At 36.1% G+C, this 21,859-nt stretch overlaps 1 protein-coding gene and 1 long non-coding RNA gene across 2 annotated transcripts in view; one reads left to right on the forward strand and one right to left on the reverse strand.

Moving 5' to 3' along the window:
• The window catches only part of ROBO2 (roundabout guidance receptor 2), a 1,017,279-nt gene that overhangs the window by 542,441 nt on the left and 452,979 nt on the right, over nucleotides 1-21,859 (forward strand). The window lies entirely within an intron of this gene.
• Nucleotides 14,253-20,895, reverse strand: LOC146445490 (uncharacterized). Its single transcript, XR_014852205.1, has 3 exons — nucleotides 20,813-20,895; nucleotides 19,760-19,851; nucleotides 14,253-14,681 (listed from the first exon to the last, which is right to left on the reverse strand). It is a non-coding gene; the product is annotated as an uncharacterized LOC146445490 (long non-coding RNA).

The following is a 21,859-nucleotide window of genomic DNA, read 5'->3' on the forward strand; positions in this document are numbered from 1 at the left end:
TGGAATAATTTTCAGTGGAGTTCATAATTAGTCAGTTGTGTGTACCTTCAGTCCACTGTAATTTCCCATTAACTTCCAAACTCTCCACTTTCTATGGTGCATTATTAAAAAAAAACCGTTTATTTGCCACTTTCTGGCAGTCCTTGTTCTATAGGCCTCATTTCTCTAGTATCAAATGACTTTGTGTTTCTTGTGTCATTTGAATTCCAAGAAATATGTTGCAAACAAATGTTAAGAAATAATTTATGATTTCTATTCTCAAGCTTGAAATATTTTAGTGGTCCTTTTTCTCCAGACTAGTTTTCAATACTCTGTCTCTGAAGTTGTTGCTTCACTCCTTTTCAAAAAATCCCATGGGAATAAACCCTGATATGTGTGTACCTCTCCTTGTGTCTGTTCCTCCCTGATCAAAGTTACTTATGATTAATTTTCTGAGGTTTGGTCAACATTTTGCTGTACATACAATTCACTAGCTGTATTTGGTAATGTTCTGCTTAGCCAGGAAATGAAATTACCATGTAATATGGCACACTTTGAATGTGCTACAGGGATGATGCCCACTTTGAACACAGTCTAAATTAAGTGGCAGAAGAGTGCAGAGGTGCCTAAAATGAATCTGCCAACTCCAGGCATGTCAGTTCAGTCTCCATTACCCTGACAACCTTGTGCATGCTTTAAATAACCAGTGTGGGATGGCAAGTCCTGTGGCACAGGAGGGATTGTCACTGGAAACAATTCTGGGAAAGCTTTTAGGAAGACAAGCTGGGAGCAGCCCTAGATGGAAGCAAAGATGAATAAAAGCCAAGTTAGAAGCCAGAAAAGATATCCTAACTTAGAAGAATGTTCATCCCTCCAATAATGTGGTGCAAAGATCCTATCATTTTGACAAGAATAATTTTAGCATATGAACAACCAAGCCCACCCCAATGTTGGGTACACAGAAAAAGCTTTTCAGTGATATCATGAATTATATGCAGTCCACTTAAAAAACAGGAAAAACTAATATTTTATAGCAATTCATGAGGATAATAAATAATTATTTTTATATTATGAAAATATTAACTCCAAACTATGTTTGTTCAGGTATTGAATATCAAGAAAATAGGAATGGGGCATTCAATCCAACTCCTCTCTGTGTCAGCAGACTTGTTTAGCCCAGTGTCCTGTCTCTGCAGTAACCAATCAAGGTACTTCCAGAGAGACTTTAAAATTAAGTCATACTTACATCTTTTGCCTCAGAACTTCCAGCTTCAGCTCATGTTTTGAGTGGTCAAGTTTAAGCGCCATTAGTTTATCTGGTTTAGATTAATTCATCTAAATGTGTTGTATATTTTTTTTTTCAATTTTGAAAATTATATCAGTTTGACATCGCTGTGCATAAATTGTTTTCTTTCATTTGCTTTAAAACCATTATGTCATTTTTTTTTTAAGCTGGCCCCAATTATTGCATTGTGAATAATGCTTCTTGACTGATCAGCTACACACCATTCATGATTTCCTTTTTCTTAATTTCAACTACCCTTCCAGTTGCCCCTTTATTCACTGGAGACTATCAAGTCTTTTTTTCTTTGCAGAACTTGTTCTGCACCCCCTGCTCGCACTTGTCAGCCTTCTATGTTTTTATTACTTGGACCATATGATTTTTTCAGACAGCGTAGCCAGAACTGCATACAGTAATTACAGTGTGGGCACACCAAAGATCTACAAGCAGTTTAATATGTCTCTGTTTATACCCAGACTCCTTTCCCAATAACTCCCAACAATCTGTTTGCCATCCTGACTGCTATGGGTAACAGCTAAATCAAATCCAGCATTGTGTATGCTTGGGTTCTTTTTTTAATTAGCCTTCATTCATATTTATTGATAGTGAATTGTAATTCCAATATTTTAACTATCACTCCCTAAATTTGTTTGATTTTTCTGGACTCTTCAGGGTTGGTTTTTTGGTTTTTTTTATAACTTTGACCATGATGAAAACTTTGTCTCATCTACATGCTTTGGCATCTTTCTGCTAGCTATTTTCTCAGGCAGATGAATGGAATGGAATAAAGCATATGGAATGAAGTGAATGGGACAGATAACCACAACAAGGAGAGGGTGATGGCTATTAGACATGAACACTTTTTTCTGAAGCAGTCATTTTAAATCACCACTTGCAAAGCCTGTTAGCACATGGCATTTTCTTGCCTGTATTTGAGTGTAGTTCTGAGGAGTTACTTATCGTGGCAGCAGGGGCTTTATGGAATTAAATTCTAGACTTCTTTTTTTCAGCTTGAAAAGGTGGTATAAAAGAAACTTACCTAGAAAAGGAGAGATCAAGCCTGTAATGGATGATCTTAAAAGAGCAGTATATCTTACAGATCACTCAGGATTGCTTTTTGTTATGCCACACCCAGGGATTATTTTGGTTTATGATCTTCCCTTTGTTGTCCTATAAGGTTTGTGGTCATACCTGGATGTGGTCATACCTTTGTGAGGCTATGCTAGGTAACATATGGTGGTGTGTGCTGAAGTACAGTGACAGTAATATTTAAACTTAATATTTCTGATGGAGGGAAAAAAATAACAACCCAATTGTTTGGTAGTGTGTCTATCTTGGGCTTCACCCTGTTGCCTCTTTCTGACTTTGATTTGCTTCTTTAAATTATTTTAAACCTAGGAGAAGCAACAATTCCTGCTGCCTAAGACTGGTGTGCTTACAAAGATTTCAGCAAAATTTAATTTGGTTAATTCTAATGAAAATGTCTGTGAAAAGCTTAATAAGGTATCTCTAGATACTGACAAGCATAAATACCAGTATTTCTGTACTGTGCTAAGGTATAAGGAAAGAGAACCTGGAATGGATGAATTTTTATTTTCAGGTGGGATAGATCATATTTCTCATATTTATCAATCCCCTTTAAAATAAATTTGCATTTTTCAAATGATGACCTTTCCTAAAGGGATCCTTACAAATCCATCCTTATGGAGGGTTCTATTTACTTTTGCAAAGGGGGCTTCTACATTCTGTTATTATTTTAGGAACACAGTATCTTTCCAGGAATTTCATCTCTCCCAGAAATGTGTGGTTGTGTTCTCTCGGGGTAAGAAGCGACGGCTTCACTTCTTCAGATAGCTCTGCACGGGAGTGTAGGAATAGGAATACTGGCTCAGATCCAAGCTCCTTCTCTTCTGGCAATACCCTATGTAAAATGCTTTTAAGGAAGATTATAATAACCTAACAGATGGCTTGTGTAGGATAATCTGACACTGATCGCTTATACTTAAAGGTTGTTTTAAACCCAGAAGTGTAATTTATTTCCACATTTTTTATTACGATTATTTATCATAATAAAATATTATTTTCTGTAGAGGTATCTCAGAATCTTGTATTCCTGATGTCAGCAGTAATCAGTCCTTCAGTCGGATAATATGTCTTTATAAAAAAGAAATTTTGGGTTGCTTTTTTTATTCTCATGCTACCATGTGAGAAACTTTATGTGTCATCATTATTTCATACACGATTACTGTGACAGCTGTTATTCCTCTTTCCTCAGCAGTAAACAATCTCACACCTTTTCAATCTTGACATGTCTTCCAGATTCATGATCATTCTTATCATTTTTCTCCCAGTTCATGATCTATCCCTAAATACCTGATTTCAAAAAGTTTCCAGATGAACTTTAACTCCTGCTGATAAATATAAAATTGCTTTTCTGCCCTCCATATTCACATCTTCTATCTATCTCAGGCACACCTTTAAGCAATATTAAATGAAGCTGAATGAGCATGGAAAAGAATAGCTGTTGGGAATTAGGAAGCCGAAATTTGGTTACTTTTTCCTGATCAAATCATAAACTTTCCCATATCCCTACCTGCAAAATAGGGATAATAGTAGTCCCTTGCTCACAGAATACAGGCACAGGAGCCCACATGAAATAAATACCTCAGGAAATGTTCTCAAATATATATAATGCTACAGAAGTGCAGGTTATCTGTATTCAGGCAGCCCAGTGGCTTGAATCTAATTGTTTCCTGAGAAAATGCAAAATATAATAGATTTTGACATGTAAAATTTCCAAGTATGTGACTATGTTCCCTTCATTACAGGTACATAAAAAATCCCCTTTGAAGTTAAAGTAGGAGAAAAAATAATTTCACCTGACAAGAATAGCTGGAGCATTAAGATTATGACATAAAGATTAGCTAGACAATAAAACACAATACTGGCCTCTTTCTCACCTCATAGGAACTTCTTCAAAAGGAAGACATAGATAATGAAGTTATAAACAGGAGCTTTTGGTAAAAAGACAAAATACCCAAAACCCTCTATTCATTGTTCACATAATCTCCACACTTTTCCCTAAGGGTGTCTCTGGGCCACACAGTGCTGCTGGTGCTGGAATTGTCACTGAATATCTGTTGTTACTTGGCTGGTTTTTGATCAGCTCATGGTCCATGATCTCATCATCCTTGGTGAAACACAGATTTAAGGCAAAATGCATGAAGATGAGTAGGCTATGACTTAGACAAGATAAAGATGCCATGGCTTTCATTGCAAATGTACAGCACGCCTGGAAAGACAGAAGGTGCTTCCTGTGCTGCAATCAAAACTGACATGTCTCACATAATTAGTTTTATATTAATTGGAAAACATTACTTTTATTATAGTACCTACTTGCTATCTAGAAAAAGACAGACTTTTTGGTGTGGATGGTGTTGACTTTTTTTTCCCATGGATGGTCAGACAAGCTCTTATAATTCATCCTTTGTTTAATATGGGATTTTATTTGTCATCCTCTGTCTTGGTCACTGAGTAGTGTAGACTTAACCTACCCTGCTTCTTTGTGACTAGAAATATCACTACAACTCCTCTCAGCAGCTATTGTCTGAAGCTCTAAAAGGGATTCATTGTCTCATACCTGTGCCTGGGTGTTCATTTCATCTTCAGATGCATTGCAAAACCTTAGCAACATTTCTACAAACTTGAGTTATCCAAATATGGAAAGCTGTTGGTCTTGGCTTGTAGAGAGCTGTGTGCGTCGGTGTTAAGCAGATGTACCTGATGCTATTTTTTTCCAGAAATGTAAGCCAAGTTTTCACAATGCCAGTGCCTTTATTTTGCCATTCTCCTTGGCTGTTCCTGTGGTAGGAGCTAACTCTTAAGTTACACTCAGACAAAGCTGGCCAGGCTGCAGCAATAAAAGGCACTTTTGGCTGGATCTCAGCAGCAGGGTGACTTCACTCTGTAGAAAGAGGAATTGGAAGTTTGAGGATAGCTCTGTGATGCCATGAATTCTCCTTAGCTTTGGGATCTACTGGTTTAGACTTACTGGTTTGCCTTTTGTTTCCTTATCAAGCCATCACAAATGTTTCTAAACTAAACAACTTTTTTGGTTTTTGGGTTTTTTTCCCAAATTAATGGGCATGGCTATCAATAAAAAATTAATTCTGTGAGGTGACTTTTAACATTCCAACACCACAAAGCTTCTACCAGTCGTAGGTGAGACTAAAAGACCAATGCTTGAAAGTTGTAAGCAGCTGGAAAAAAGAGCCTTTATATTAGAATTACTTATCCAGGCTTAACTATAGCTTGCATTGTGTGACTCAGCTATAATTCTATTAGCAATAAGACACTGCAGGGAGTGTATTTCCAAGCAATTATTATACTTGGGTGATTAAAGTAATTCTAGATATGACCTTGTCCCGTATAACACCGCCAGAGGCATGTTGTAATCTTACAGAAGTGTATTGCTTGTCTCATCTCATTGCTTAATTATAAAATGTACACAGTAAATATTCGGGAGATAGGAAATGGAAACTCATGGAATTGATGCTATAAAACCCTCAGGTATTACATTATGAAATAAAATGTAAACTAAGACTCCTTATTTTGCCAAGCTATCATCTTCAATTTTATAACAAAATAAACAAGCAATCAATTGCAATCATAGATCAACTTATTTTGAAGCCACACAAGATGGAAAGATCATTATATCACATAAAAAATACACTTTTCCTCTTTTTTACTACTTTTTTCCTGTGTTACTAGAAGCTTTTCATGTTAATGTAAAGCAGTTCAATCAATAACCTATGGTCTTCTCCAAAGATTTTTTTTCCTCCATATAGCAAGGCTTAAATCTGATTCAGAACAAGTATGTGAAATTCACTTCTATTTCCTTCTACTTCTTTTCAGAACTGAGATCCAAACTCATTCTCTCAAAGGGGAAAAAAAAGGGTTTATGTAGTCATAGGTATGATAGTCTTGCTGATGGGTTTCTTTATTCTGAGGATAAGTTTATTATCAAAAATCAGTGCTAGGGAAGAAAGAAAAAACACTGAATTCTGAAGGAAACATATAAACTAGTAATCACTTTTACCATTGTGGGATATCTCTATGCAAGAAATTTCAATTATATCATAATAAAATCTAGAGTCATAGAAGTATTTCTTGAGCCTGATCAAAAGTTGACTGGAATAAATAGAGCCACCATGAGTTAATTCAGTTCAAACATAAAATATTGTGCATTTATTTACCTACATAAAAATATATTTTGCCATTATTTTTCTTCAGTGCTGCAGTTCTCATGGTTTTGAATCTATATTTCTATTTGCTTAAAAATAGTGGAATAAAGCAAGAATTTGCCTACACAAAATTTAAGACATTAATAATTGACATAGAGAGCATTTGCTAGGGATTAATAACCAGCTGGGAGAGCTGATGGCCTGAGGCAAAGCCAAGGGCCATTACCCCCTGGCTGGTTATTAAATCCCCAGGAAATTCCCAATACTAAGGTCACGATTGCTATTACAATCCCTTTTTTCTGAAATAATAATTTTAAAAAAGCCTTGCTTCACTTTTTCATCCTTTTCCATAATTTATTTTAAAATGCTGCATGTAATATGAATACAATTACACTGTTGTTTGGACATTTCTGGAGATCTAAAAACCCCTCAGTATCAATAGAAAGCTTCCTGTTTTTTCCTGATAGCCTGTGAATCAGGCCCTGATTAGGCAGCAATCAAAATGCTTTTTGAGTATCTCATACGTTGTCAAGGTTAATTCATACTAAGAAACAAAACCCTTCCATTTCAAGTTAGTTTGGAAGAAAAATGGCAAGCCCCACTATTGGCTGGGAAAAGAGCAGATTAATAAGAAGCATTAAGTTGTATCATTTCTATTGTAAAATCATAGGCAGCGTTAGAGTCAAATGTCTGCTCAGGCCATTACTGTGCCTTGTGTACAAAATGACAATTTGAATTGTGAGTGGATGTGCTCTGCAGTGCAGCCCACAGCAACCATGTGTATGATAGTCAGAAGGAGAATGCAATCAGTGCCCTATATGCAAATGCTATTAGGAAAATCAGCTACTTGGTAAAACAAGTCTGGCATCTGAGAAGGAAGGGCGAATCAGTCATATTTTATTGTCAATAGAAGTGGTGAAAGCATGCAGATTAGATTAGAACAAACCTAATTGGAGATATGGGTGGTTTGCAGTACAGTAGGGGGAACAGGCGTTAATTTGTGTCATGCTACGCCATGTCACTACCACTTGAAATTCCATTGGGCAATATTAATTCAAACAGAGGTCTAGGCTGCTAATAAATGAGGTAAATTGAGTCAATTACTAATTTCATGCTTTTCTGATTTTTGGTTTGGATAGATAATATCCACAATTTAATGCACTGTCCTCTAGAGATCTTTGCCACTTATGAAGAACATGTGTTCATAGAATTATTTATACTGTTCATGTTGATAAATACTGCTCCTGTACCCAGAGCAACAGGACAAAGGCCAGGTTTTGCCTGCCTTTTCCTCTTGATTGAACTATTTCATTATTTGTGATATGACCTTCTTGCCTTCAGGCAGATCCTCACTTTCTTCCTTGTCATTTGCTTCCTTATCAGTGACACAACAAAGTCTTCATTCATGTGCCTTGCACTGACATTTCCCTATCAATATCTTATCACAGCTTTAAGCAGCTGGGAAGAATATTTTGTACAATAAGGCAGAGGAGAGCAGCTTTCACACCCTTCTATTGCAGGAGAGGCCCAATCTTGAATCCCACTGTCAAGTGTACGTTTTTTTGATTGCTCCCATTTCTTTGAGACAGAGGTTTTAATAACGCACTGCCTCCACTCTGTCTGCACTCCAACCTGTGGCAGGTAAGGCAGGGGCTGTGCAATCAGCTCAGCAGCTCACCTCCTGCACTGCCCAGGGAGCACTCTGAGCCACTGGCTCACTTTCAAGTCTTGGATGCACTCCCAGAAAACCCACTTCTAACAGAATCTCTCCTACTCTATCAGCATAATGTAAAACCCAATACCTCTGTTCGGAGAAGACAAAGCAGAATAAACATGATGGAGGGGTTTTGATCTCTCTGGCAGAATTATTTGTCTGCTGTGCTATATCTTCTTACTGAAATAGCATACTATTTATTATTGCTGACTGAACTCACCACTTCTTAGTTCAAGATGTGTATCACCTACTGCCATTTCTTTCTCTTTCTCATAAACACATGCCAATCACTTATAAAAGTTAAAATAAATGACAAGGACGTAAAGAAACATTACCCCCACCTCTAAAAAAAGGAGGAAAAAAAAAAAAGAGACGCTCTAACATAAACTAGTAAACTTGGAAAGTTATTGGGGAGAAATAATGGTACAGGAAATACTTGTACCAAGACAATCTTCCATCTTGCTTCTATGAAGCAAACTCAGTGTTTGTCCTTTCCATCAACCTTTCTGTTTTTTTTTAATTTAAATATAACTTTTAAAATATAATTTTTCAGGTTTACCTTTGTTTCTTGTTGCATCTTCCTCAGTAGGGTATGTTCTACTCTGGTTTTAGCGTGTACAGAAGTTCATTGTTTTTTAAAACCTTTGATGTCCTAAGCAGAGAATTAATTGTGAGAGATAGTGAGAATAAACTAGATTGAAGAAACCGTCTATAAATACACAAACATTGTTATCGGGCTGATAGAAAAGGAAGTACAGAAAGTGCAGAGGCAGCTAAATGACATTAAACGATCTGATGCCAAATGATCTGAAGCCACAATCCCATCTTTCATGGTTCAGTACAGGTCATTGGGTGAATTTTATTTTTCACACTAACCTTTGGCTGTATTTGTTAAATGGGTATTCATGACTACATCTTGAGGAGATGTGTAAGTCCCTACATCTTGAGGACATAAATGCAGCTATCGAAGCTACGTATCTATTCCATTCAGCCAGAATTAGATCTATTTTATGTTGCCATTTCATGACTGCAGACAGTTTTGATGGAGCTTTTCATCTTCAATTTTTCAGTAAAAATGTAATAAAGAATTACCTCCTCTAATACTGTCTTTATTGTGACTATGCATAGGTTATTCAGATCCTACCAATATTTGTTATTGTGTTTCAGTCTGTGAGTCTTTTCGGGAGCAGTCTTTCTCCTCAAACTGCTTCCACAGAATCCAAACTCACCACATCAAACTAATGTCTGGTAATTTCTTTACAACTGTCTTTGCTGTATACAAACTTATTTTTACATCATGGCACAGGGCTGTCTTTGTTCTTCAGGGAGAAAAAAAAAATCCCTTGAATTTTGGGTGAAATATTAGTCTTCAAATCCAGATGAAAATTAACATGGCAACTTATTAATATTAATACTAGCCTATTAGTATGTAGAGTGTGAATATCTCCACAACTACTCATTCTCTAAGTTGATAAACCAACAATGAGTGTATCATTCTGTAAAACACTGTAAGCCTTTAAGTGCAGGGGGGAGACACTGCAGCTGAATTATGAAACAGATTGGTTCTCTGCTAGATTTGTACTTTGCATGTTTGTGAGGATATTAACCTCAGGATGGGAGTTGTGTGCCCCCTAATTACACACTCAGGTTATTTTGAAAAGCTTTTAATCGGACTTACACATAACAGTGAACATGAAAAACATACAGATAAAAAGGGGCCATGCCTTTGAATTTACATGGGCAAATAGTACTTTCAAGTCTTCAGCAGTAATTTTTTCTGTTGACATTGTAGATGTGAGGTTTATGCCATCTGGGTCAATAACCTCCTTGTTTCAAGAAAAATGGCTTCTTTTTCTGGAATGTTTAACAGACAGTGCAGGAGATTAAACAGAAGCTCTTACATAATCTTTTCATTTGTATGTTAAGAAGAGATGGACAGGATGCATATAGAATGGTATTTGTGGAATTTTTACCAAAGCTATCATTGCAATCGAAATCTGAAAATAAATTACTTTTCCATTACCATCATTCACAATTTTTTTTTCTTAAGTTTAGCAGGGTGAAGTCCTGGCTTAAGCCTTTTCAATGAACTAAAAGCATTAGGAGGAGATAAATACAATGAGTGCAAATCCATTTTACTGCTGAAATTATTGTCTTACTCGCTCAGTGGGAAATACTCTCCTTCCACTGCTGCAGGACTCATCAGAAGAAATTCTGGCTCTACTGAAATTAAGAGAAAAGCCTCCTTTGATGTCAGTGGGGACAGGATTACATCTTGGTGTTTGCCACCATGGATGCTAATTTTAACCCTCAGGAGAAATGTATTCACCAGTGTCCTCAAAGCAGAGCTTTGCAGTATTTATTACAGGCTGTCTGCTCTCCTGCAGAGCACTACCTTTTATTTTTTCCCTGCCAATTCTGACTGCAAATAAATAAAATCTAAGTGAGGAATCATGAAATCTGTCATCTTTCTGGGTTCTCCTGCACTTTTAGTAGAAGACTAATGTTAGGTGGACAGTTTTTTATTAGGCAATGAGCACTTATATAAAATAATATTCACCATAATATATCATAATTAATAGATTTCTAAGAAAGTAAATTTAGCACCTTCTAAAGGAAAGAAACCCAAATAATCATGACAACTAAATAGATGTAATTTCATTTGAGAAATGTTAGACTTAGAACAACTTGCTGCTCTGAAGTGCAAATGTAGTTTTTAATATCCAATAACACATGTTAAGAGGAATTTAGAAGTTTAACTCTTAGAAGACTGGAGCATGGTCATTTGTTGCAGTCTAAAAATAAGATTTTGCCTCTAGAATGAGAGATATTGAAACTCTAGCAATGGTACATCAACAACTGCTGCCATCAGAGTCCTAGTGGAATTTTCACAAAGAAGTGCAACTGCAACATTTAGTGAATGCAAATTTGAAAATCTACCTATTTAACTAGTAGTATATTCTGTCCATCTACAATTGTTCTTGTCTTGCAAAGTATGTCTTTGTCCTGGAGGAGCCCTGGTCTGCTCAGCGAATGTATTAAGGACTAAGTTTTTAAAATATCATGGAAAGGTTTGGGTTAGAAGGCACCTTCAAAGATCACCTAGTGCAACCCCTCTGCCAAGAGCAAGTGACTCTTTCACCAGATCAAGTTGCTTGTGTTGGCTTGTGCTTCTATGGAGATGTTGATTAATGCAACACATAAGGTATTTCTACAGCTGGCCTTCCCTTACCAGAATAAGAAGGAAAAGCTGTATAATATAGGAAATAAATAAAATATTATGAGCAATATTGGTTAGTCCTTTTGTTTTAGCCTGTGCTTTGGACATAAATAGACTCTGCATTTAACCAAAGCTCATAGAGGTAAAAGGAGAACTTTCCTCCCTTTAGCAATTAAAAGACAACCACTGGTCCAGTAGATTTAGTGATGTGAGTCATAACTTTAACTCAGGCAGTTTTGTGGCCAGCCTGGATATGCAGATGGCCTTGGCATATGATCGTGAAAGTGATGTAAATCATTTCTCATTGAATCGTAGCATCCCAAGCTGTTGCCATTTAATTGTTCAGTTTATACAAAAGTAAATGCCAGTAGAATAATTTGAACTACTGGCATGATCGTTCTGTGAGGTGCTGCTTGTTTTATCAGTTGCAGATTGTTTCAACAGTTAACTTCTGCCCCAAGAGGTCATGCACTGTTTCATCACCTCATTTGACATGTTTCTGTCAGTCATGGTGTCTTCACAGTTTTTTGGTTAGTATAATTCTCTTTTATCTCTCTGATCCAGAGCCAATAAAATGTTTAAACTTCCTGTTTCATACTGAAAAAATGTTTATTTTACTTAATGTGGGCCTCTGTGCTCTCCTAGTGTGACAGGTCAAAATAATTTCCTAACACTCTACCCAACACATTAAGGCAGGTTTGAAAATTTCTATGTTTATAAACTGGGAGTTGTACAATGAAGTGGTAGGAAAAAATATTAGTAATATCTTCTTGCCATAGCAAAGGTGAGGTAAATAGGTTTGTGCAGACTGGTGAGTCTTCATATTTTCTACTATAAGCTAAAGAACTTACCTTTTCTAGAAAACATATGGATTTCTGGATGCTTTTCTTCTTTTATTCTTGTCTTCCATTTTTCCAGTTGCACTTTCTCTATTAGAGTAGAATATTCTTTTTTAGATTGAAAAGAAGGCCATATCTTCCTGTGTGTTTGCACCATGCATATTCTCCATATTTTAGATTTAATCCTGCTGCACTATAAAATATGTCTTTGTATTCAGTGACACTTCACTGTAAGTCACACAACTGGATCATAAGGAATATGCTGGCTAACATGCCTTTAGTGTGCAGCAAACATAAAAGTATATGATGCAATTAATTAGGAACATATTGGAAATATCTTTGTGACTGGTGGATTTAAATGGCAATGAAAAAATTAGCTCCTTGGTCAAGCATCTTAATTCAATGACAAATGTTGCAATGGGACAGTGTTAAATTCTCTAACAACCATGCAGCAGTGCTGGAATAATGCTTTAGGTGCATTTAAATGATAGAGTGGACGGGCTGCAGGAAAGTGAGGTCTGAAAGAAACAGAACTCAAGGAAATCCAAGTAAAATTGAAGAGCTGTATAAGCTTTTCCACTCGACTCCTACTGCAAGAGGAACAGGCAGCCCTACTGCTAGTATAGCTCTGATAGCATAGTTCATAACTGGTTGAATTTTGGAAACAGAATTAAAGTCATTATTCTGTTTATAGCAGTTATAGAAAAGCATTAACAAACAGAATACTACAGCAGTACTTTGGATTTGTCATCTCGTATTTCCTCTCTCAGTTCTGTCATCCCATCTGGTCTATTTGTATATATCTTTATTTCCAGGCCTTCGTGGGCTTCTAGCTGTGCTTATCCTACCAGTACCTAAAAGAATCCTAGGTTTAACTGAGGAGATGGGAATTTGGTTGTAATGAAATTAATAAATTTCAGATTAAAAATGCTTAATTGGAGAAATTCAGAGTTAGTAGACAAAAATCTTGTGCATAGATGAGGAACTGGATAAACAGCAAACTGCAGGGAGAAGTACCAAAGAACTAAATATCAGGGGTAAAACTCAAAAAAGAGTAAAGAGCTGTTTAAGGTCTTTAAAGATTGGCAGAGCTCATGCATGTTTTTACATGGCTGGGAATAAAGGAGGCATATCCCTTAACATTAGAGCTCTGAAATTCTGGGGACTGTCTTGCAGTCCAACTACATCTAAAATGTAGCTAGTAAAGTTTATGAAGAGGATTACGTGATGCGATTGTGATATTAAATAGGTGATGCTGAATAGATTTATATTCTCATTACTTCCTATCTCTACAACAGTGATAAATATACCTTGGGGTTCTCATTCAATTGTTATTTCTTCTCAAGACACAAGACCCTAGTATGGAGAACAAGGAAAGAAATAGAATGAAAAATTGGAATAGAACTTCTTTCTCCATAAGAAATCCAGATTGGAATGTTGGACAATGTCAGTAGTAACAGGGTTCTGGCTGCAAAGCAGTCAATTTATTGAGTCATTAACAGTTCATAAAATTTAGCGCATTCCTCTGTTTCTTGTCACTGGTAAACATATGCTCTGAATTTATAGTGGGATCTGCAGTACCATTCCATAAATATTAAAAATAGTTTTGTGATCATTACAATGAATGTGTTTCAAACCACAGTGGAGTTCTGATCTTAAATAAAAGAATTGCAAATTGTGTCAGACAAGTTCACATGATTCATTACCCACTGAACTCACAGAAACCATCCAGCACCTCAATGAAAGCCTCCAAGAACACTTTTTTGTTTCCAGAATCTAAAAGCAATTTCTGATCATAAACATAATTCTAGAGGTGTGGATGAAATATACTGTTTCTTAGTACAGTGTATCACAAATGGAACCAGTGAGAAGGCATTCCCAGGGTGCTGATAAACAAATGTGATGATTATAGATCTTTTCATTACAAAATAGAGTTAAGACATAAGCACCATTTTATCTAGTATTAAATGGAGTCTGGTATATCTGTTACTGCCAGATTCTTGTAATTTTACTCATGTTGAAAAGTGGTATTTAGTTTGAGTAAGGGAATTAGACTTTGCACACAACTGTTTTAAGTCTGTCATAAGTACATCTTGACAAGGGAGTGAATTCATGGACTGAACTAATTACTGTGATATTTCTGCTCTTTTTCATAAATGCAATGAAATATATGAAAGCAGCTCAACACTTAACACAAGAAACAAATAAATTTCATAATGTGAGCTTTTACTTTCTCTTTCCATCAGAGATGTGGTATGGAAATTGTTGACCACTGAAAAGAGAATCTCTTTCTTTTTCCTCTTCCTGTGATCTTGTCTCAATGACTCCCTTTTCCAACACTCTTTAGCTGGTAGTGTCTTCAACAACTTTTAGAGTAGCATCAAATGTAGCTGACAGGAAACCTCTAAATATAAAAATATGTTATTTCTCAGTTGAAAGCATTTATTTTGGCTGTCCAGTTTAAATTTGATTTGACTTGAAGTTAAAAGGAAAAAAAAAAATTATTTGCAGATATGTCATGGTATAACCTCATGCAGAAACTAAGTACCTTGCAGACCTTTGGTGACCCCCTGATCCCCACCACTAGTGGGATGGGGAGGAGAATCAGAAACTAAATTAAACCTGCAAGTTGAGATAAGAATGGTGTAATAATAACAACAATAAACCAAATAAATTTGCAATGAGAAGGGAGAAAACAAAGAGAGGAATAAAACCAAAGACAGAGGACTGATGTACAATTGCTCATATTTTAGAGTAAAATAGTGAACAATTAATTACAAATACCTGCATTTGTAGACTCCTGTGTTTGTGATAGGGAGACATTCTAGCTCATTGACTGCATGTGATATGAGGTGCTACAATTTTTATTACTGTTCAGTAAGTAACTTTATATGAATGAACATGCATTTTTTTCTACTTCTAAGAAGTCCACCTAAGGTACACAAGCAATAAAACTGTCCCCAAAAAGGCTGCAAGAAAAGAATGTAAGTTTTCCAGCCTGGAGTAAAGGGCAAGTTGTCTGTGTAACAATGCAACTTCCATCTTATCCTTATGCATCTCCATTCAGAGAGTTCTGCTTCAGGCTTGGGATAACTGAGAGCATCTGCAACCAATAAAAGAGGTGAAATCACAATGGTTGAGATTTGTTCCATAGCAGACCTGCTGCTTTTGCTCGGACTTTTAATGAGGTACAGCAGAATACAAATGTGAGATTCTACATATTTGCAATCAAGATCTATTCTAAGCAGCTGATGCATCTAATTAAAACTTCATGTGTGTAGTGGAATAACACAGTTCAAATTTCCTTTCAGTTAATGGGACACTTCCATAAACTCAAAGACTGAAGTCCAAATAATACTGTCTATTCTGATTTCCTGTAATGAATCAGATATTATGCATCCTTCAATAAACTCTACAGCCAATTGCTGAGATTTTTTTTTTCTGATCTGATGAGATGTCCTATAGAATAACATTCAATCTCAGTTCTAAATAGTGGGGAATAACACCCTTTTGGGTAATAGCTGAGTGTTAGGGACTGACTTTTTTACAAATGGAATAGAAGCATACAACAAGAACTTTTCCTCAGCTCCTATATGAAAAGATTTATAAATGGATACTAATATTTACTTTTTTATTTAAATCTTTATATTCAAGTGTTCTAAATTATTTCCTGAACAAATTATTTGGCAAGTCTCCACTAAATCCTTCCTAGTAGGAATGCAGAAGCTAAAGCCTGATGCAGAACTCTTACTGTCTGACACGAGAGGAAACAGTGCTCTCATCTTTGCTTCTGTATCTTTACAAGCATCCATGATCTTTATGAGTGATCGTGCAACTAATGTGAGGTTTTCAGGCCACATATAGAAGAAAAAAATATCCCAACTCCTCTGTAATTTCCTCCTTCTACAATGCTGTCATTTGCCAGTTTAACTGGGTTTTTTAAACTATAAGAATTGGTCACATGGACCATCTAAGGCACTGTGAAGTATTATTTTACTAGGTGGTGCATAATGAAAAATATATAATAAGATAATTTAAATGAAAATGGCCTAACACATAGTTGGACATGTTTAATGTAAAAAAAAAAATAATAATGTTTAATTTGTTTACAGTGCAGAAGTACAGATAGTATGGCTTTGACAAACACCTGAAATGATCAAAAGTATTACCATATCTGACAGTACCTTGGTAGTGAAAAAAACTCATTAAAATCTAATAATTGGCATTGAACCCAACAAGTTCAGTAAGAGAGAGAGTGTTAAAAAGCACAGGTGCAGAGTAAGTCTTGGCAGAGCTGTTGGTACAGGTCAACAATAGGCAGATATACACACTGGGCACGAAATAGTGCCCAACAAATTAAATCCAGGCTATTCACCCTATCCTTCAAATATCCTGCCACATATTAGCCATAGCTCCTCTTCTGAAAGTCTCCTACACAGGACAGATTGTGGTAGTAAACAATTGCATGAATCCTTGCCTTGGTATCATGTAACAAATACTAACTCAGTTTATCGTAGTATTGTTCTGTTCATCCAAACAGGCTGCCTGAAGAGCCACTGAGCATGTAGCTGACATCTCATTCATTTTCCTCCCACTTCACTTCCACATCTCAGCTCTCAGCTTCCAGCCTTGCATATGTAGTTAACCATATGTAGTGTTATTACCCAAAAACTACAGCTCTTTTATTTCAAAAAGCTGGAGTTTGGAGATAAAACAAAAACTATTTTTGAAACCAGAAATCAACCTAATTAAAGCAATCTTATGTCTTTGCTTTGACTTTTCTTTTTTAATAATGTGAGAAAAATGGAAAGATATCTTTTCTATGTTTTGGATGATTTTAACACCATCTTGATACCATACATGTTACAACCACGTGTATCAAGTGGTCTGTACCTACTACTGTTTTCTAAATAATTAAGTAAATAGCTTATTATGCATAAGATGTAAACAGCTTGTTTTGACTTTTCATACTGTACTTAGCAGATTTATAATACTTAGTACTGTCATTCATAGAAACAATACTAAAAAGTCAGTTTTTATTGAAATACATCTATAAATGAATAGTTGAAATAATAACAATAGAAAGAGTTGATAAGATCATCTAGTTAAAATTAGAGTCTAATTGTAGTTTCTATTCTCTCAGCATACACCTAGGACTCAACTTCTTTAAAGTTCTCTTTTTCATTTATAGATGGATAGTTAGTCATATGCCATGCCAGTTCTGGGAATTCTTTAAAGAAGCAAGACTAACCCTCTGAAATTCGCCATGGAGGCAAGAGACTGTTCTGCAGCCAGGAATTGCCAGTGCTCAGGGTCACACTCTGTACTCCCATTACAGTGGGTAAACCTGGAATAGGAGGTTTGTGGCACTTCTGAAAATATGCCAGTAAAGCAATCCAAACAAATTCCAAAACACAGACCACTACTATTTGCTGTTTGTATCCCACATAATTTTTCAAGTGGTCAACAAACCTCTTATCTGCTGTAATAGGTTACAAGCATAGCCAACAAAGAATTACCTGTTACCTCTACCAAAACAGGCACTATAAACTCAGCCTTTGTACAAGAGTATGAGCTCAGATTTCCTCAGTTTCTTTTTTTTTGTGTGTGTGTGTGATTTGTGCACTGAAAAGGACTGTCTGTTCATTCAGCTTACAAGACTTCTAAGGAAATCTGTTCTATCCAACAAAAATTGGAAAAATGCCTTGGGGGAGAGGGTCAGTTTCTTTGAAAGAAAGAGGGATGAGAAAATGTACCTGGCCATGCTTTATAAGCAAATTTTGGTTGGTGTGTTGTTTCTTACAGTTTCTGCTCTTAAAATCAAGACTAGCACTTGTAAATTTTGCTAATTATCCCACTGGCATATTTAAAGTAGCTTCCCAAGTAAACACTACCTTTTAGAAGTTAGTTCTTCCAGTAATTTTAACGCAAAAGTACTGTCAGACACATAACCTAACAAACTCAGCAAGACTCTAGGAAAAATGAGGCACAATGGAATCTGAAATGGAGAGGAGCTGGCATGGCAAGGCAAGAGGTATTTATTAGCTGTGGAGTAGTTTTCTTAAAATCTCAGCAGAAGAATTTCAGGTCATTCTGATAAACTACAAGAACACTGGCAAAGCTGTTCCCTGTTTTCCCAGGATCTCAAGGATCCTGCTTTGGTGTTCACTATTATGGACCTACACCCACATTTCTGCTAAATTGTGTTTCACTACTAGTGAAGTATCTGTTTGATAGTTTTTTCCCTCCTCCAAAAACTCCCTATTATCCACTAAACAGATCACAGAGCTAGGTGAACTTATTTCTTTCTTCAAAATGCCAAAACTCATCTATTCTTGAACACATCTGCAGGCAATAAAAGGTGTTTGATTTTCTTCCATGCACATATGCTTTTTTGAGAAATCACATTTATAATATAAAATCTAAGTATAAGATTATGATGTGAACACAGACACCTGTGATTTTTTTTGAATTATTTTTTCCCATCCTTTCATTGCCTTTCATACTAAACCCAGCAGAATGGATGATCCTAGAAATCCTTGAGTTTTGGGGGGTTTTTTTGTTTGTTTTGGGGTTTGTTTTTTTTTTTTTTTTTTTGTGGTGGTTTGTTTGTTTGGGTTTTTGTTTGTTTGTCTGTTTTGGTTACTGTGTCTCAAACTTGAAAAATTTGGAGAAGTGCCAGTTATAAAATTAAACCACAACATATAAAACATGTTATTTAATTCTAAACCTGGAGAGTTTTGAAAAGGCAAAGAAAAGGAAATTCATAAAAACCCTTAAGTTTCTGATAGAGAGAAAATGTGGAGATTATGCGTCTGCATTAAGCTTGTTGAGTAACATGGAAGGTACAGGAAAACAAGTTTTCTGGGGAAAAAAAAAGTTCTTCCCCAAAAGATGCAGTTAAAGAAAAAAAAAAAAAAAAAAAAAAAAAAAAAAAAAAAAAAAAAAAAAAAAAAAGAACAACTCAATGAACCAAAAAGCCCCACAAGTGAAAAAAATTGCTTCCTCAGATGTTTATGGTGCATAGACAGAAACCCTGATGGGAATGAAGTGAGAGAGCGGGATAAGCATGGGGTGAAGCAGAGGCTGGTTTGAGATGTGTTGTTTGAGCAACAGCTTTAAAGGGCAGCTTTGTCTAAGTATCCTAATCCATCTTCCCTTTCCCTTTGCTGCTAATTTTCTTGGCCATCTGCAAGCCTGCTTAATTCACTAAAATCACAGAAAATTACCCAGCCATAAAGAAACAAAAGTTGCTTGCTTTTGTTTTTCCCCCCTTCTGATTTTAGGGATTTAGGTTTGTTCAGTGAAGAAGGGGAAGTAAGGCTGTGTAGCTAGAAGAAGGAAAGGGAGAAGTGATAAGGAATTAAGTGCTGGGAAGGGGAAGGAAATGTTGCTGGACTTTTCTCTGTAGCAACCATATGTGAATCAGCTCATTGTCCTGTGGATGGTTGGCTCAAGGTTAATAAGGTGATGTGACTTTACCTTATGAGCTTGTTGAGGTTTAACCCCAGCCAGCAACTGAATCCCACACAGCTTCTCACTCAGGATCATCATCAGCAGGATCCAGGAGAGAACTGAAAGAGTAAAAATGAGAAAACTCCAGGGCTGAGATAAAGGCAGTTTAATGGGGAGAGCAAAAGCCACAAGCAAAGCAAGAGAAGGAATTGATCCAGTGCTTCCCATGGGCAGACCTGTGTTCAGCCATGCTAAATTGGCAAAAAAATAATCCAGACTAAAAATACATGCCTTGGAGCCAGGTAAGGAAAGCTGGGGACTGTATGATCAGGATCACGTTCAGGGAAGACAGAAGCCTGGGAAAGAGGAGAGAGATCCTTCCCTTTCAGTAGTGGTAAGGAAGCAGATCAGCTCCCTCACAACATGTCACATCACCCTCAAAGTGACAAAGGAATTCTAAATAGAGACAAACAGACTCTTAGTTGAACAGCCCTGAGCATGAGACCACTCATTGTGCTTTAATATATATATTCTCCAATCTATTTTTTTTTTTTGGTAAAACCAGTTGTTCATATAGCATGAACTGTTAACTGTTCTTCAGATTGAAAATGCAAGCCAGGACACTTTTATGAAAAACCTTTTGAGACATATAACACATATACTCAAGGATTTAAAAAAATGATTTAAATATGTATTTCTGCTACTCTCAGTAGTTTGTAACTGAGCAAGTGAAGGACAGTTTATGCCCATTTCCTAAAATGCAGAATTTTTCCCCCAGCATTTTTGTCTTTTAAATGAATTTATCATGAAGTGCAGGATAAATGCCATTAGCATTCACTTTCAACAAAGAAATGAGTTCGTTGTTGTCTACATTCATTTCATTTATCACTCCAAGCAGAGAGTGCACCATACTGATTCCTAGTAGACACAGAGTGCATACTAGCAAAGTGTTTTGCCCCTAAGAAATGATGTGTGGCTATTTAAAAAAAAAAAAAAAAAAAAGAGTTTTGATGTTGATCATTAGAGCAGCAATCTTCATACAGAAAATAAAATATCCTTGTAGGGTGACAGAGTAAATACCTGCTGTGAAGAATTTGACTTTACAATCTTCTAACTCCATTTAGGGAATGATGAAGTATCCATAGCCTCTGAGAACTATCCTGAAACAGAAATTCTCCAACAGATGCAAAATAAAATAATTCAAAACCAGTACCTGGGATAATGAAAAGAATTTACTACATTATGTGACAGCAATAATGCTTTGGAACAACATTTGTGAATTCTTATCTATCTGTATACATTATAACTTATTTTTTGGGTCACAGAGAACACCTTTTTGCAGGGGTCTCAGAAAGCACAGAGTAAAGAACAAGCAGTAGGGAGAAAAAAAGGTTAGGTCCACCCCTAATGAAATCAGTCAATATCACAATAGCTTTCTTAAAAATATCATTTTCACTGCTCATTTCTTTGTATGAACTAGTTGATAGATGGCCTGGGGCAGCTAAAGACAGAGAGAGGAGCTTTGGCATAGTTCAAAATATGCAGGTGAGACATTACTTTTCCTTTCAAGGTGGATGGTATTTTAATTTCACTTCATTTTACTGGACTAGCTTTTTAAACAAATTTATCATAAGACCATAAAGGAAAAATGAATGATATTTTTTTAAGTATGTGGCAGAAAACAGCCAAGGTGTGCCCTTTTTTCCCCTTCCAGTTCAGCTGACCATGAAGACATCGAGCAAATAACTTTTAAAAGAAATTAATCAGGAAATCCAAAATCAATTTGCAAGGTGTCACTATTATTTTACCATAGCCACATGGTTTTTGGTTTAGCCATGGTTAATTCTGTTTAGGTGAGGTATTTAAATACATATTGTATGCAGAGAGTGAGGGGATAACAACATCAGTAATAGTGTGCAAGTAATTTCTAATGTAGGAGCCTTTGTATATTTGTCACAAATTTATAAGGTGCACATGCTGAAAATTACAATATAGTAGAGATTACATCTCTTCATTGTCTGTGAGTGATATATTAACAGTACACTCCATTTTCATTCACGGTCTCCTTGGAACCTCTCAAAGGTTGCTGTAGGATCATTAAATATTAAAGTTTTCCTTCTATCCATG

Source organism: Lichenostomus cassidix, chromosome 1 (assembly GCF_008360975.1).
Source record: "Lichenostomus cassidix isolate B80296 chromosome 1, HeHo_3.0, whole genome shotgun sequence".
Classification (NCBI taxonomy): domain Eukaryota; kingdom Metazoa; phylum Chordata; class Aves; order Passeriformes; family Meliphagidae; genus Lichenostomus; species Lichenostomus cassidix.